This window comes from Triticum urartu, chromosome 4 (genome assembly GCF_003073215.2).
Source record: "Triticum urartu cultivar G1812 chromosome 4, Tu2.1, whole genome shotgun sequence".
Taxonomy (NCBI): domain Eukaryota; kingdom Viridiplantae; phylum Streptophyta; class Magnoliopsida; order Poales; family Poaceae; genus Triticum; species Triticum urartu.
Genome location: NC_053025.1, coordinates 188,643,157 through 188,659,581, shown reverse-complemented (window position 1 = coordinate 188,659,581; position 16,425 = coordinate 188,643,157).

Genomic DNA, 16,425 nt, shown 5'->3' with positions numbered 1-16,425 from the left:
GAGTACAGACACTAGAAAGAAAGAAGGCTTGACGAAGCCTGTCTATCTACATAGGGCCCTCCATGGCCAGAATCACCACCTGGGTGGCAAGTTACTCATCGACGTCGAGGTCTACATAAAACCCATCGGATGGGCGGTGTTGTCGTCTGAAAACAGTAATTAAAGCAACATGAGTACAAACGGTACTCAGCAAGTCTTACAACAGATCCTATTATACATGCTCATTCTCAAGAAGGCGGTGGAGTTATTGCAGCAAGCCAGCTTTGACTCTTGGCTAAGCTATCCTACGAGACACCACTGTAAAGTAGTTTTCGCACACGAGTCCACTAATCACCAACACAATACTCCACCGGGGATCCTCCCTCTTCATCCTACGAGAGGGCCATCCTCGGTACTCACACTTATCTTGAGTCTTTTAGTAGTAACCATTAACTTGTATATGAACTATATAGGCAACCAAGCAGTCCTTTACCGCGGATGCGGCTATTCGAATAGATGATGTTAACACTGTAGGGGTGTACTTCTTCATACACGCTCTCACCACTTATCGTCGTTTACACGACATGTACTCGGCAACCTTCATGCGGAAGCCCAACGAGGGTGTCGGCCACGGCCTACCTAAACACTCAAGTCTCTAGTCCAGGTTTAGCGCATATCCGGGTTCCATCCGTAGGGAGTCCGGCTGAGGTTTCCACATACAGCCCCGAACGATGTGTACAGGGTACCGAGACACCAAACGGGCGCCCGGCATACCCGGCCACGGTGTATCTACCGCATCATATCCCACCCCTAGTGTCAGCGCTACGCACGGCCGCCAACACATAACCTACAATCACCAGAAACTAGTTGCAACTCCCGGACAGAGTACTAGGGTGATTAAGAAGCCGAGAGGGTCCATTGGTTTTAGGCCCAATGTATGGTAGTAACTGATTCTTGAATCACACATACAGATCTCAGTTCTTAAGGACGGCCTCAATGAAACAACCCACCATGTACTCCTACATGGCCTCTCATCGATACCTTTACCAAATCATGTTCAACACATCCCTTACATTACCGACGTAATCATTTCACTCTAGCCCATCACCAAAATGAACCAGACCTGAAACAACTCTAAGCATAGCAGGCATAGCAAGGTAGGAAACACATACATGGCTCAATCAACTCCTACACATGCTAGTGGGTTTCATCTAGTTACTCTGGCAATGACAGGTCATGAAGAGGATAAGGGTTCAACTACCGCAGCACACAGTAGTTTGAAACGTTGTTGTCTTAATGCAGTAAATGAGAGCAGAAGCGAGAACATGGGATTGTATCGATATGATCAATGGGGCTGCTTGCCTGATGGAGTAGTAGTAAGGTACTGCCCTTCAGTTGGATACTCGGAGATATCCTCGGAGGCAGAAACTACCACGAAAGACAACACAGAACACAATCATCACATGGCAATATGCAACAATATGATGCATGCTATGACATGGGAATATGAGGTGTCCTGCCTAATGCAATGTGAAACAAGTTGGTTTGGGTCCATTTGAATCAAAGATTCAAATGGAAGCTTATGTTCTTATGCATTATAAGTGTATTAGCATGTTTCACCTAAACAGAAAGGTTAAAGTGTTTTGTCATGCATGAAACCATTACAGATGGAAAGATTGAATTTTTTTGATCAAATTTCATATATAAATCTTTGCATTTGGAGTTAAAGATTAAAAGTTATGAATTTTTGAAGTTTGTAATAGTTTCTTGAATTTCCTTTATAAGAATAATTCCAATAATTGAGTTATTGTGTCAGCATTGTGTCAGGGTGACGTCAGCAGGTCAAAGGCGCCAGCCCAGGTCAAACCTGACCAGTGGGCCCCGTCTGTCACTGTAACAACTAACTAACAGAGTTAGTTAGTGTTTCGTTAGCACTAATCTAGGTTAGTTAGGGCCTGGGCCCACATGTCAGTGAGTCAACCCATTAACTAAAGTAATTAGCGTTAACTAATCTAACTCTAAATTAAACAGGGGCATGGCCCACATGTCAGTGACCCTGGGGGGTCAAATTAGGTCAGCAGAGTCAAACTCGCCGGCGTTTAGCCACCGGTGAGGCCAGACGCGGCGCGACAGTGCGGGTTTTGCACTCCGACGACCAAATGGACGGCGGAGACCTCCTACACATAGCTGGGAGCGATCCGCGTCGAGTGGTGGCAATGGTTGGGCTCAGGGTCACCGGAAACGACGCCGGCAACGAGCGTTGCGGCTGCCGGAGTTCGGGCGATGTCGAACTAGCCGCTAGGAGGCACGGCGAGGAGTGTGGCGGGGGTGCTACGGGCTCCTGCGAGTGCAGTGAAGATGATAACATGCTCGGTTGCGAGCCAACGTGGCTGTGGCCATGACGGCGATGTGCGGTGGTGGAGGCGGGTGCGGCCGAGCTTGGTGCGGTCGCTGCGTTGCTCGAGAAGGAAAACGGAGAGGATGGGGAGGTGGCTGAGCTCATGGGGGTCACGTCGAGGCAGACGGCGAGGTCGGGGACGAGCTGGTGCTGCGGTGAAGGTGAAGGGGATCTCCGGTGGCCGGAGTTGGGGAAGACGGGTGTTGGGGCGACTCCAGAGCGGGCGAGCGCTCGGGGCTCGGCCTGCTTGACGTAGTCGACGATGGCGGAGCTCGTGGACACGGTGACGCGGCGCGGGGACGACGACGGACGCGGCTACCTCGACGGTGCGGCGGCAGGGGCGTCGGCCATGGTGGGAGAGGGCGAGGGAGAGAGGCAGAAGAGTTAGCGAGGTGTCTGCGGGGTCGGGGCGGCGACGTGGAGCTCGCCTAGGTGTCCAGGGGCGAGGGCGGCAAGCAGCTGACGCGCTGGCGAGCTCATGCACACCGGCGTCACCTCCCTGCCTGCCTGGCGGGGACGAAGCAGCTGGCTGGCACGGGCCAGCATAGTGCTGGGCCGCCATTTGAAAATATTCTCAACAGCCTAAAATTACTTTCAAGATTATTTGGGCATTTTAAAATATTTATAGGATTTAAATTGCCCAAATGCAATTAGTAATGAATTAATCCAATGATCGTATGATGTCCTAGAAAAGTGGGCATTTCAGGTTCATTGAAAAAGTTTTTAGTAAACCCTAGTTGTTCCAGGGGGGTGCTGGGGGTTCTGTCATCCCCATTTCAGTTTTCTGGGAAAATAAACATGATGCGACACTCTAATGCATGAACTAGCTAGGGTGTGACAGTCTGGCTATAGCATACGTTGCCAAGTCCATCTTCAACACTGAAGACAATGGCTTCATCACCGACGCCGATGCAAATGACAAGGACTACTCCACTCCCACCTAATGCTCCATGGCACGCGGTGCCAAGGTAAACACACGCACTACTCACTATCAAACATCCAGTGAAGATGACTTTGATTGTGGTTCCAAACCCAGCTACAAAACACTTGCTAAAATTGCAACTGAACAACAGAAAGCTATGGAACATATTCAAAAACTGTTAGACAAAAGCGATGGCCTGTTAGACGCTGAAATGACTCGATCTCAGTGCTTAATTGAAGACATAAAAAATCTTCATGTTAAGTATGAGGAACCTGAAAGTCGTCATGAAACGCTCTCAACAACTCATGAAAAGCTTTCCTATGATTATCTTCAAAGGAAGCAAGATCTTGAGAAATTGAGAGCGGCTCATGAAGATCTTCAAAAGGAACACGAGTCACTTCGTGCCAAACAGACCAGTTCTGCTCAGGAAGAATTTGAACCACCATGTCTTAAATGCATTGAGCGTGACAACTCTACTTCTGTTGCTGGATGTTCTACTGCTGCTACTAGTGCGATATCTTCAACTTTTGATGTGGTAACTAACCCCTCTGCTGAGGATACCACTGCTATTGCTGATGAAAATGCTAGGTTGAAGACATTGCTTGAAACAGGGATGTACAAAAGTCCCAAAGGGCATCAGACACTATGTGATGTTCTCAAAAGGCAGATCCTGAACCAAAACCCTAGGAAAGAGGGTCTTGGGTTCGTAAGGAAAATGAATGCTGATGGCTCTTACTGGAAACCTGAGCAGTACCCCAAAACCACATGGGTTGCTGCAAAGGAACCTTCAGTGGATCCATCCACCCTGTCTGGCTTCACTTGTGCTAATCCCATTATTATTGATGAATCCTTTGATGCAAACTATAAACTTTTTAAGAATCAGAATGGTGAAGTGTTTGCCAGGTATATTGGTACTAACTGCAGGAATGGGCCACCTATGAAGAAAGTCTGGGTGCCTAAAAAGTGGTTGGAGAATCTTCCTGTGAATGTCGTCATGACACCACAAGTGAAGAAGACAAACCCCAGACCACAGGATTCATATGGTCCAAAGGCTTCATACATACAAAGGACTCACTTGAGTCGCACTAACGCAAATGTTTTGCAGGGAAACCATACTCAGGCCTATCAATATGAGCGTGTTTCATCAAACCGCCATGTTCATAAGACCAAGAACTACTCTGCTTATTCTTATGAGTACTATTGTCCACCTGCAAGACTATTTGCTAGGGCTCCAAAGCCAAAGTTCTCAAATGTTGCACTTAGACTCATTGCTTCGAAGCCACCCTTGAAGATATGGGTGGCTAAGAAAGCTTAACTCTCTTTTGCAGTGAAGGGTCTCCAGCCAAAAATCAAATTCATCTGAAGCTATTGCTGGGGACCTTAAACATCTTGTAGGGCGCAAGATCAAATGCCCAAATGGTCTTATTATGTATTTTGTTCCTGAATCGCTTGCTACTTGCCCTATCAGTCCTAACCTCGATCTAAGCTTTCATAATCTACTTGCTTGTCAAATTTTTATGCTTCACAATTCTCTTCGTGAAGCCTATCCCCCTAACTGCACTGTAGGGTATGACACTAGCTGCTTCAGAATGGATTATTGATAGTGGGTGTACTAATCACATGACTGGCAAGTGAAGTCTTCTCATGGACTCAACTTTACGTCCATCTGACAAGAGTCACATCACATTTGCTGATACTGGTAAAAGCAAGGTATTGGGTCTAGGTAGAGTTGCAATCTCAAGGGATCAACACATGGATAAAGTGATGCTTGTTGAATCTCTTGGTTTCAACTTAATGTCTATATCAATGCTTTGCGATTTAAACATGATTGTGATATTTGGAAAATATCATTACCTTGTTCTAATGGAATCTGACAAGTCTCTAGTCTCTGAAGGGTATCAGAAAGATGATTTGTACGTGGTAGATTTCTCAGCAGGACCACAGCTTGCCGTATGTCTTCTAGCAAAAGCTTCAGAATGCTAGCTCTGGCATCGGAGGCTAGGGCATGCTGGCATGAGGAACTTACACACTCTTGCAAAGAAGAAACATGTCATAGGCATCGAGGATGTCAAGTTCAAGAAGGATCACTTATGCGGTGCCTGTGAAGCAGGAAAGATGACGAGGGCCAAGCATCCCTCGAAGACAATCATGACAACGACTCAACCCTTCGAACTGCTCCACATGGACCTCTTCGGTCCCACTCACTACTCAACTCTTACTACTACTGATTGTCTCTATGGCTTTGTCATTGTTGATGATTATTCAAGATATACTTGGGTGCATATAATCCTCTACAAGACTGAAGTGCAGGATGTCTTCAGACGCTTCGCAAATCGAGCCATGAACAACTATGGCGTCAAGATCAAGCACATCAGAAGTGACAATGGCACTGAATTCAAGAACACTGGCCTCGACACTTATCTTGATACTTTGGGAAGCACTCATGAATTCTTAGCTCTGTACACGCCGCAGTAGAATGGCGTCGTGGAACGCAAGAACAGAACACTTATTGAGATGGCCCAGACGATGCTCGATGAATACAAGACTCCAAGAAAGTTCTGGCCTGAAGCCATTGATACTACATGCCATATCACCAACCGTGTTTATCTTCACAAGCTTCTGAACAAAACATCCTATGAGCTCCTCACTGGTAAGAAACCAAATGTCAGTTACTTTAGAGTATTTGGTGCCAGGTGCTGGATCAAGGATCCACATCACACTTCAAAATTTTCACCGAAAGCACATGAAGGTTTTATGCTTGGATACGGAAAGGACTCGCACTCCTACAGAGTCTTCAACCTCTTTCACTATAAAGTGGTTGAAACTATGGATGTGCGGTTCGATGAGACTAACGGCTCGCAAAGAGAGCACCTGCCAAATGTGCTAGATGAAGTTCCATCCAGTGAAACCATCAAGCTCATGGGAACTGGAGAAATCATACTGTCTGAAGCTCAGCCTGAAGAGGAACTCATCATCTCTGCACCTGATCAACCTGAAGACAATGCTCAGCCTGAAGACAATCCTTCTAACGATGACAATGATCAGCAAGAGCAAAATCTTCGTCCTGTTCATCCTCGTGTTGCAAATGAAGTACAGATTGAGAGAATAATTGATAGCATCAATGCACCAGGTCCACTAACTCGTTCAAGGGTAACACAGCTAGCAAATTTCTGTGGGCACTTTGCATTCGTCTCAATATCTGAACCCAAAATTTTTTATGAAGCCTTCATGGAACCTGAATGGATTCAAGCTATGCAAGAAGAGCTTCAACAGTTTGAGTTGAATAATGTATGGGAATTGGTCAATCGTCCTGATCCTCGTAAGCATAATATCATAGGCACTAAATGGATATATCGGAGCAAGCAAGATGAGCATGGTCAAGTTGTCGGAAACAAAGCTCGTCTCGTTGCTCAAGGATACACTTAAATTGAAGGAATTGACTTCGATGAAACATTTGCTCATATGGCTAGGCTTGAAGCTAAACGCATACTGCTGGCCTATGCAAATCATCATAACATTCTTCTTTATCAAATGGATGTGAAGAGCGCCTTTCTCAATGGCAAGATTGAAGAAGAAGTGTATGTTGCACAACCGCCTGGCTTTGAAGATCCAAAACATCCTGACATGGTTTACAAGCTCAACAAGGCACTGTATGGCCTTAAACAAGCCCCTCGAGCTTGGTATGACACACTCAAAGACTTCCTGAAGAGCAAAGGCTTCAAACCTGGTTCACTGGATCCCACTCTCTTCACTAAGACATATGATGGTGAACTGTTTGTGTGCCAAATATATGTGGATGACATTATCTTCGGCTGCACTAACCAGAAATACAGTGAAGAGTTTGGATATATGATGCAAGAGCAATATTAGATGTCCATGATGGGTGAGCTAAAGTTCTTCCTTGGTCTTCAAATATGACAGCAACGCAATGACATCTTCATATCTCAAGAGAAATACCTCAAAGATTGTCTGAAGAAGTTTGGAATGCAAGACTGCAAAGGCTACACGACACCAATACCAGCTAAACACCATCTGGGTCCCGACAACAATGGTAAAGAGTTCGATCGAAAGGTATACCGCTCCATGATTGGTTCTTTGCTTTATTTATGTGCATCTAGGCCGGATATCATGCTTAGTGTTTGCATGTGTGCCCGGTTCCAAGCGGCACCAAAGGAATCGCATCACTTAGCTGTGAAGCGAATTCTTCGATATTTGGCTCACACCCCAACACTAGGATTATGGTATCCAAAGGGCTCAGAGTTTGATCAAGTTGGATTCTCGGATGCTGATTATGCTGGTGACAAAGTGGATCGCAAGTCTACATCAGGCACATGTCACTTTCTGGGACGATCACTTGTATGTTGGTCTTCAAAGAAGTAGAACTGTGTATCTCTCTCCACTGCTGAATCTGAATACATTGCTGCTGGATCTTGCTGCGCTCAGCTTCTATGGATGAAGCAAACACTCAAGCACTATGGCATTCATCCGAAGCAAGTGACACTCTACTGCGACAATGAAAGCGCCATCAAGATTGCTAACAACCCAGTTCAGCACTCGAAGACAAAGCACATTGAAATTTGTCATCAGTTTCTCAGAGATCATGTCATGAAGGAAGATATTGATATCATACACGTCAACACGAAGAGCAACTAGCAGATATCTTCACAAAGCCCTTGTATGAGAAAAGGTTTTGCAAGTTACGGTGTGAGCTAAATATCTTGGAATCCTCAAATGTCCTGTGATCAGGCACACTTCCTAACACTTGTGCATGTTGATGACTTAGATGTGCAACACACGAAGTAATGTATGTCTTCATTCAATGAAGACTTGCATTCTGAGTGTGAATACATTAACGTGGAATTTGACTTCAGAGCGCCATGATAATTATGCGCCGTGTCTGGGTCTAATACTTCCTATACGGTGCGTAACGCCACCACCAAATTCTTCCTTAAGAAGTGTTTCTCACATGGCGTTACATTTGCAAAGTCTTGACTTTCTGTTTGTCTTCAGTGTTAACAAGGCTTCATGTTTATCTTCAATGTACTGATTTGGTTTCTGTCCTCTATAGCATTCACTTATCGCTATGGCTTCTTGCTGAATCTTTTGAACTAAGTGAAGGTGATCGGACGCTAACCCCTCTATGCTTCTTTCCAAAGTCTATCTATCCAAATCATATGTATTCTATTGACACTGTCAAAAATGTCTTCTCTGCGTCCTTGTCAGCAGAAGACACAGAGAAAAACATTAATCCGTTTTCAATGCTAAATCCTTCCACTTGAAACCCGAAGAAGTGGGAACAACCACCCGACAATCCAGGCGTGCGTGGGAACATGGAACAACCTCCAATGTGTTGCATGATAGCCACGTGTCCTTCAGATGTGAACCGCCAGGGGCACCTGTGTAATAACACTGTGTCGTCCCTGTCCCTATAAATACACACCTCACCCCAGTCATTATCTCTTCTTCCACTCTCGCACAAACCCTAGCGCCACCACTAGCCCTCAACGACGCCGGCGACGAAGCGCTTAGCTGCCGTGACCTCACAGACGTCGTCCTCACGCCGGCCGCGGACATTGTCTTTCCCGCCGTCGCCGTAGGTCTCCTCCATTGCCAAGTTAGGGCATGGACGATCGAACTGCTCGGCCTCCTCTCCCACTCCGTCTAGCAGTTCCTCATGTGGTAAATAAAACCTCCTTTTACAGTCCTTTTGATCCGATAGATTCATCCTTTTCAACCACAAGTAGTTTCTGTTCACACAAGTTGGATCTATCTCCTACTGCATCTCATAACATGCCTAGTATATTCACTTATGCTTCACAAAGTAGTTAGATTCCTCACTTGTACTTATTCGTGGATTCGTACAAATCTAGAACCAACTCTCTACCTATGAGTGAATGTCTTCGCACTATGAGGTTAATGTCTTCTAAACTGATTTATCTTCAAAAATCTTCTGAGAATGCATATGACCTCTTCCCCTTCCCTCGCACCTTTAATGCTGTCACATGTACATGTCCGTGGGAGAATCCCTTGGTTCTCATAGTCTGCATTCATTTGCAGAGTTCTTACAGCATCATATAAATTCTCCTGAAGCCAGTTCTTGTCTGACTAGTAGACGAAAGACTTTGACAGTTTTGAAGCCTTTCAGTCTAAACTTCATGGCCACAGAGAAATCTGCAAGGAAGTGTGGCAGACAGCATCGTGGCAACACCTCAAGAGATTTGCCTCCTGACCTCTATGAGCTATACAAGACAGATCCAGAGGAGGACTACAATCAGCGGAAAACCCGAATCCAATGGATTCGAAGATATTGGGCAGAACAATGGTTCATGTACAGGTTCGTGACCCAGGAGTATGCTGAGAAAAACGCCATCAAGCGACCGTGGGGAGACATCTTGTACAGAAATCTTCAACCTAGATCCAGAGCTGAAGCCATTAAACAAGGCTTCTATCCTTGCATGGTCCGTGGACCATAGCCTACCGATGCAGACCCATCTTCGCTGCTATGGTGCCGTGACGACAATCTGTTCAAGCGCAACTTCTAGTTTTCCAAGAATTCGGCCAAAGAAAACAAGAAGACATGGGGACTAGACTTCAATCCAGGCCCCTCTGCTCCTCGTGCTGACGGCAGACGCGAAGCTGAACCCAATCTGGTTGGGCCCTTCTATAACTTGGAAGGACTCATTACTCGCATACATGTTCAAGGGGCAGTCGTGGATCAACCTGCAGACGATGCTGAATCTGACGAAGCGCCTGCACCATCGAAGCCAAAGAAGCTGAAGAAACCTAAGGCTTCGAAGCCTGCCCCTGCACCAAAGGTTTCACGAGCGAAGCCTCTGGCCACTGCACCTCTTGAACAGAGTGTGCAGTCTGAAGATCTGTCACGCATCTCCAAGCCCTCCAAAGTGAAGATGCCCATGCAACCCACCAGCCAAGCACTGACCATTGCTGTTGTTCTGCACAACGAGAATGACACCATTGATCTGTCCAGCGATGACGACCTTGGCGATGACGCTCTTGAGCAGTTGATCAAGAGCAAGAAAGAGGCAGAAATCTTCAATGACCTTCCTCTCTTTGATGTTGAAATCATCAACAAGTTCATTGATGAGTGGTTTGATAGCCCAAATGTTAGCTTTGATGATCTTCAGCTTCCCATTGGCCTCAGCGTCGCCTTCCACTGAGCCATTGCTGCTGAGCTGGCTCTAGCTCAGAAAATTGTTGAGCTGAAGCATAAGATAGATTATGAAAAGGCTCAGTTCAAGAAGCATATGGCCAAGCTCAATGTTGAAGACATTCAGAACTTCCAGGTCATGATGCATAAGCTCAAGGAAGCATTCCGAACCAAACGCGAAGAAGCCAAAGGTTCTCGTGAGCGCATGAAGGATCTTGCTACTAAATGTGTTCAGGGATACAATGAAGCTGAAAAGCGCAAGGCTTTGGGGCGACTAGGCATCGACCCTAGAATGGCGGCCAAGAAGAAGATGAAGCCAGCTGTGGCTGAACCTGAAGCACCAAGGCACGAAGTACATCCAATTGTCTTCCCAGCTAGTATGACAGGCTCGAAGCCTAAGGTCCCCACAGTGGCTTCAGAACTGAAGAAAACAAGGGCAGCTGAAGCCAGAAAGCGCAAAACCAAGGCCACCACTGATGATGCTCCTCCAACTAAGAAATGCAAAACCAAGAAGAGAGATCGGGCTGCTCCCACAGAGCCCCTTGAGGCCGAGCCAATCTCAGTGGCTTGCCCTGCGTCTGGATCTCAAGAACGCCAAGTGGTAGTTCATGAGCCTGCTTCCACAGAGGCTCATGAAGCTGAAGACAATCCAGTTGTTGACCCCACCACAGCTGAAGACATTGGTCCTCACGATAATGTTGAAGATGATGAAGTCCTTCCTCAGATCGAGCACTAGTTGGTATCATCGCCCGTGCTCACGCACATCGAACACATCAGCATTGGTCGTCCTCTGACGCCAACTGCTCAGGATGCATCGTGGGCTGATCACCCACAATGACAAGACACCCCAAGTTCTCCCCAACTACAAGTCACCTCACCCGTACAAGATGACGATGACTTTTAGGCCCAGCAAACTCCATCTCCGCAACCGTAGCCAGCATTACGCAGGCTTCGCAAAGGACCGAGGCCCCAAGTCACTCCCACTATGCACGTGTCAGAGTCTGAAGCCAAAACCGCTGAAGACATTCTAGCTGCATCAGCCGATGAAAGAGAAGAACCAAGAGTTGAAGTAGAAAGAGTTGCTACACCCCCATCGCACCAAGATGTTATTCTCGAGGAGAATGTGTCCGACCCTCCAGCTTCTGAAGTGGAGGTTAACAATCCTGAGGCGGCCACCAACATCAACACTGAAGCCAATGACGTTGTCATGGCTGAAGCTAATGTGGCGCCTGAAGCTACTGCGGTGCCAGAAGTATAATCACCTGAAGCCACTACAGCGCCCAAAGCCAATACTGAAGCACCTGAAGCCAATGTGGCCCCTGAAGCCCAGATCAACAACAATGTCAATGCTCCTGTACCCCCTCCAAGACCTCATACAATTGAGCTGGCAATTGATCGTGGTCAGCCTGTTATGGTCCGATGGCCCATTCTGGTTCCTCCACCTGTTGCGGGTCCACAATTTGACTATCATGTCGAGCACAGACCTCCCGTCCAGAAGCCCAAGCCAAGACTTCCACGATTCCCAGGCACTGCAACTTCACCTGGGGTCTTCAATGTGAATGGCTTCGTGGCACACAACACCTTCTTCAACAGCGCCAAGAGCCCTTACACTAAACCTCGCATTTCATCAGATCGGTTCTGGAGCTATTAGCAGTGCAGCTACTATTCCTGCATCTTATACAATCAAGGGCGCATATTTCCCCATATGCATCTCGACACTGAAGCTATAGCTGGCCTGCCCTGCCTTGAAGAAGCGTTGGATTGCTTCAGAGACGTTGGACTACTGCAGTTTGTCACAGATAAGGAACACTGGAATGAAGAGCTTCTGCTACCGTTCTATGCAACTCTTCACATTCGAGGCTACAACAGGGATCCAAAGACATGGGTCCTTGAGTGGATGACAGGCAATGTCCGTCATGAAGCCAAAGCTCTTGATATCCTTGAGCTCACAGGCCTGCCCACTCCTAGTGAATACTATGAACCAGGTTGTCAACAACACCAGAATGCTTTGGAGAGCATCTTTCAGAAGCCAGAACCTAACATGAGCCAAATGTTGAGCATGATGAAGCCTTTGCCTCACGACGCTGACTACCCATCTGATTCTTTGTTGAAGACCTCGAGTATCTGCCTTGCACCATTTATCATATCATCAGAAAAACTCTATGGCCCGTCAAAGGACATTCATCTACAGTGAAGCTTGAAGGAGCAATGAAGACTTTGATCTTCTATATCTTCAATGGCATCAGCTTCAATGCTCAAGACTTCTTCATCAGGCAGTTGGCTGCATCAGGCTCCGACATTTTTGGTCTGAAGTTCTATGCTCCATGGGTAATGCGACTTATCAAGCTTCACTCTGCCATTAACTATCAGCCGTCCGCGTGCAATCATCTTGTCTTCTTTCCATAGGTTGATCTGTCTGTTGAAGCTATTTACCCAGAGCCTGCTAAGGATCCCATTTATCTTCACAATGTTGATCACCAAAGCTTCACCCAGCCCATTGAAGGAGTTCAGGAAGTCTCGTGCATTTATCCCTTGGCTGGCAACACACGTGCCCCTCACGCTCAAACTGACGCCACTAGTAGCACCATTGCGCAAAGGCCTCGAAGGCGATCTCGTGTTCTAAATGACCGAGAGCTTCTCGTCGCACTACACCAGAAACAAGACAAACATCACGATTGGCTTAAGAGTCAGATGCAAAGCCTCTTGGTGGATGTCAACCGCATTCGCCATCTTGCCACCAAGAATGCCTTTGTCACGCATGAAACCTGTCGGAGGTCGTGGAAGAGTTTGACATTGCTTAGTGCTGAAGTTGATCTGCAAGACGATGGCTTCACCGAACGATTCAATTTTGACTCAACTCCTCCCAGGAATGCTCACTTGTGTTGGACTCCCTCACTTGAAGACTCTGACTATTCGTCCTCAGCTGAGACAGTGAATGCCAGAGTCATTGATGACCAAGATGATGCAAATTCACCTCTTCCAACTTCAGCGCGTGTCGACACTGCACCAAGTTCTTCTGCACCACCGGACCTCAACGACGCCCCTGCTGCCTCGCCTGCACCTCATGGGAACGAGTAGGCTCTCTATGTCTTCAAACCTTTTTGGTCCTTACTGACAAAACGGGGAGAAGAATATGAGTTTATAGTCTTCAAGCGGGTCCATATGGGTGGTTTCTTTACCTTTTGCTACTTTTTCGAAGTGCTTACAACTCTTGCTTTTCGATACATTTGGTTCTTCAAGTTGTAACGCTTAAACTCGATGGTCGTCTGCTACTTATTTGCTATTTTGTGATGCGATGATAAATTCCACATGTGCGATGATAAATTCCGCACTTAGGTCATTTTGCAGACGTCCATTTTTCCTTATGCATTTCATTATCTTCGTTACATCCAATCATGCATGATGAATTGTCATCATAAGTTGAAGAGGATCTCCACAAGTACAACCTGTCATGTGCATTTGCATTCCAAGAGCAAATTACTTATATGCACAACTTCAAGGGGAGCCTTTGCCACTTATGAAGACAATACCCTATCCTTTACAATTTCACATATTTTATTCCCCATTGAAAACTTCAACCAGTCTGTCATCAATCACCAAAAAGGGGGAGATTGTAAGTGCATCTAGTGCCACCCCTAGTTGGTTTTGGAGTATTGACGACAAACCTGATTGAGGGACTAATGTGTTTGTGACAATTGTAGGATAACACATGTAGAAGTCCCTCATTGATTCGGTTTTCTTACCAGAGATGACCCCTAAAAATGTATGAAGACATTAAAGTCAAAGGTGGTATGTGAAGACATTCACATTGAAGACTATGACAAGAGAAGACATCGCGTGAAGACTATGGAGCGCGAAGACTTAGTTGTTTCGTCGTTCTTTTTCTTCTTTGTTGAGTCATAGGAACCATCATACTGCTAAGTGGGGTCCAAGAGAACCAGTCAGAATGACTGAAGTGATGCTTAACCAAAATCCAATGTCTTCGAGCGAAGACAATGAGAGCAAATCTTATCCAGAGCTGGATAAGTGAGGTTTGCTTGTAGCCCAAGTAAAGTTGCCGTGTGTGTTTGAAATCTGACCGTTGGAACACGTGTCAGTTCCTTAGTGATCCAAGGTCATTTCGAACAAATCAGGTTGGGTTGCCTAGTGGCTATAAATAGCCCACCCCCTACAACCATAAACGGTTGGCTGCTCAGAGTTAGTGTACGGCTTTTGTCGTTTGAGAGCAACCCACCTCGAAGCCTTTGAGAGAGAATTCCTTGCGAGGATAAAGCCCTAAACACCCAGAGCCAAAGAGTGTTAGGCATCACTTAAGTCTTCCTGTCTGTGTGATCTGAAGACTTATTAAACTTGAGGACTGTGAATCCTCAAGCCGGTTAGGCGTCGCGTTCTTAGCATCCAAGAGTCATTGTGGATTGCCGGTGAATGAAGTCTGTGAAGGTTTGGAAGTCTGCCTTGAAGACTTACCAGAGTGATTGGGCGAGGACTGGGTGTCCTTAGCTGGGGAATAAGGTGAAGACACGGTCTTCTGAGTTGAATCTCAGCCTCCCTAACCAGACGTACAGTTGTCACAGCAACTGGAACTGCTCCAACAAATCATTGTCTTCAACGAGTCACTGGTTCTATCCTTCCCATCTCTTTATTTACAGTTGGTCCTTGTCAAGTCATTGTCTGTTTGCATTATCTTTTGTCTTCACTGAGTGACTGCTTGTTCTGATTGGCTTCATACTATCTTCCTACCTAATATATACTGCCTAGCTGCCATTAGTCGTTGTGCTTTCACTTCATTGAATACTTGACTATGGCTTGCTTAGTGTAGTCTACCTTCCGCTGCATTGTAATAGGTTTATTTCTATCGTTTGTCTTCGAAACTCCCATGTTTTGCAGACTTTCTTAAAAATCCCCTATTCACCCCACTCTAGTCGATCACTAGCACTTTCAGATTGCCGTAGCACGCTCGTGCTTCCGCAGGCTCTTTTGGCTCAAAATTGCCATCGTCCACCTCCGTGACCACCACTCTTGTAGTGATGAGCTGGTTTGGGCGTCGATGTCTCTTCGCTTTCGGTTCTATACCGGCTTCGCTAGTCTTGGTGCCGGTATGGGTCTCAACGCCAGTCTCGGCGCCGGTCTCAATGTCAGTCTTAGATGTGACAGGTCGCCCCAGCAACTACAACCGTTGATCATCGACAAGGTTTGGAAATTCGTCTGCCACCAGGTAGACGTCATCGCAATCACCAGAAACTTGTCCTTCATTGTTGCTAGCCATGTTTCCTACGATTAAATCTAGTAAATTAATTCTAGACCTAATATAATGAATAATGACATAAAAAAGGCATGTGTTTTGCAAGAACGTTAATTCCTTCCTAGTGCGGCAAATCCCGGGCACTCCATATGTCCTAGTTTGTAGCACAAGTCATGCCGAAATTCACGAAAATGAAACAACATTCCGGCAAAAGGACACTCAGATTCATTCCCTGGAAACAACAGAAGGACACTTGGGCAGAATCGACCACTTCAATGTGGCATATAACATGACGGCATAAGAACATGTACATGAGCAACTACAACAGTAGATAAACATGAGCAAACACAATTGACAAATTTTCATATATCATCACCACTTCAATGTTTAACACTTCAAGAAAATCTACACAAATTTGAAATAATGAACCCTAGAGCTCAATTCAAATTATGTCCTAAATTTCCGTCATAATAAAAAAATCATTAAAAATTAGGAACCTAGTACAATTGCAGCATTGATAGAAATTTTATATCTTTATGCTGAATTTTTACTCTAAAATAAACCCTACTACCCTAATTAACATCAAGTTAAACCCTACTGCTCTAGTACTTAAGCATCTACAAGTACTAACTAATTAGATGAACCCTAGCTAGCCACTTAAGCATCTACAAGTACTTAAGCACCCATTGATGAACCCTAGGAATTATACAACTACT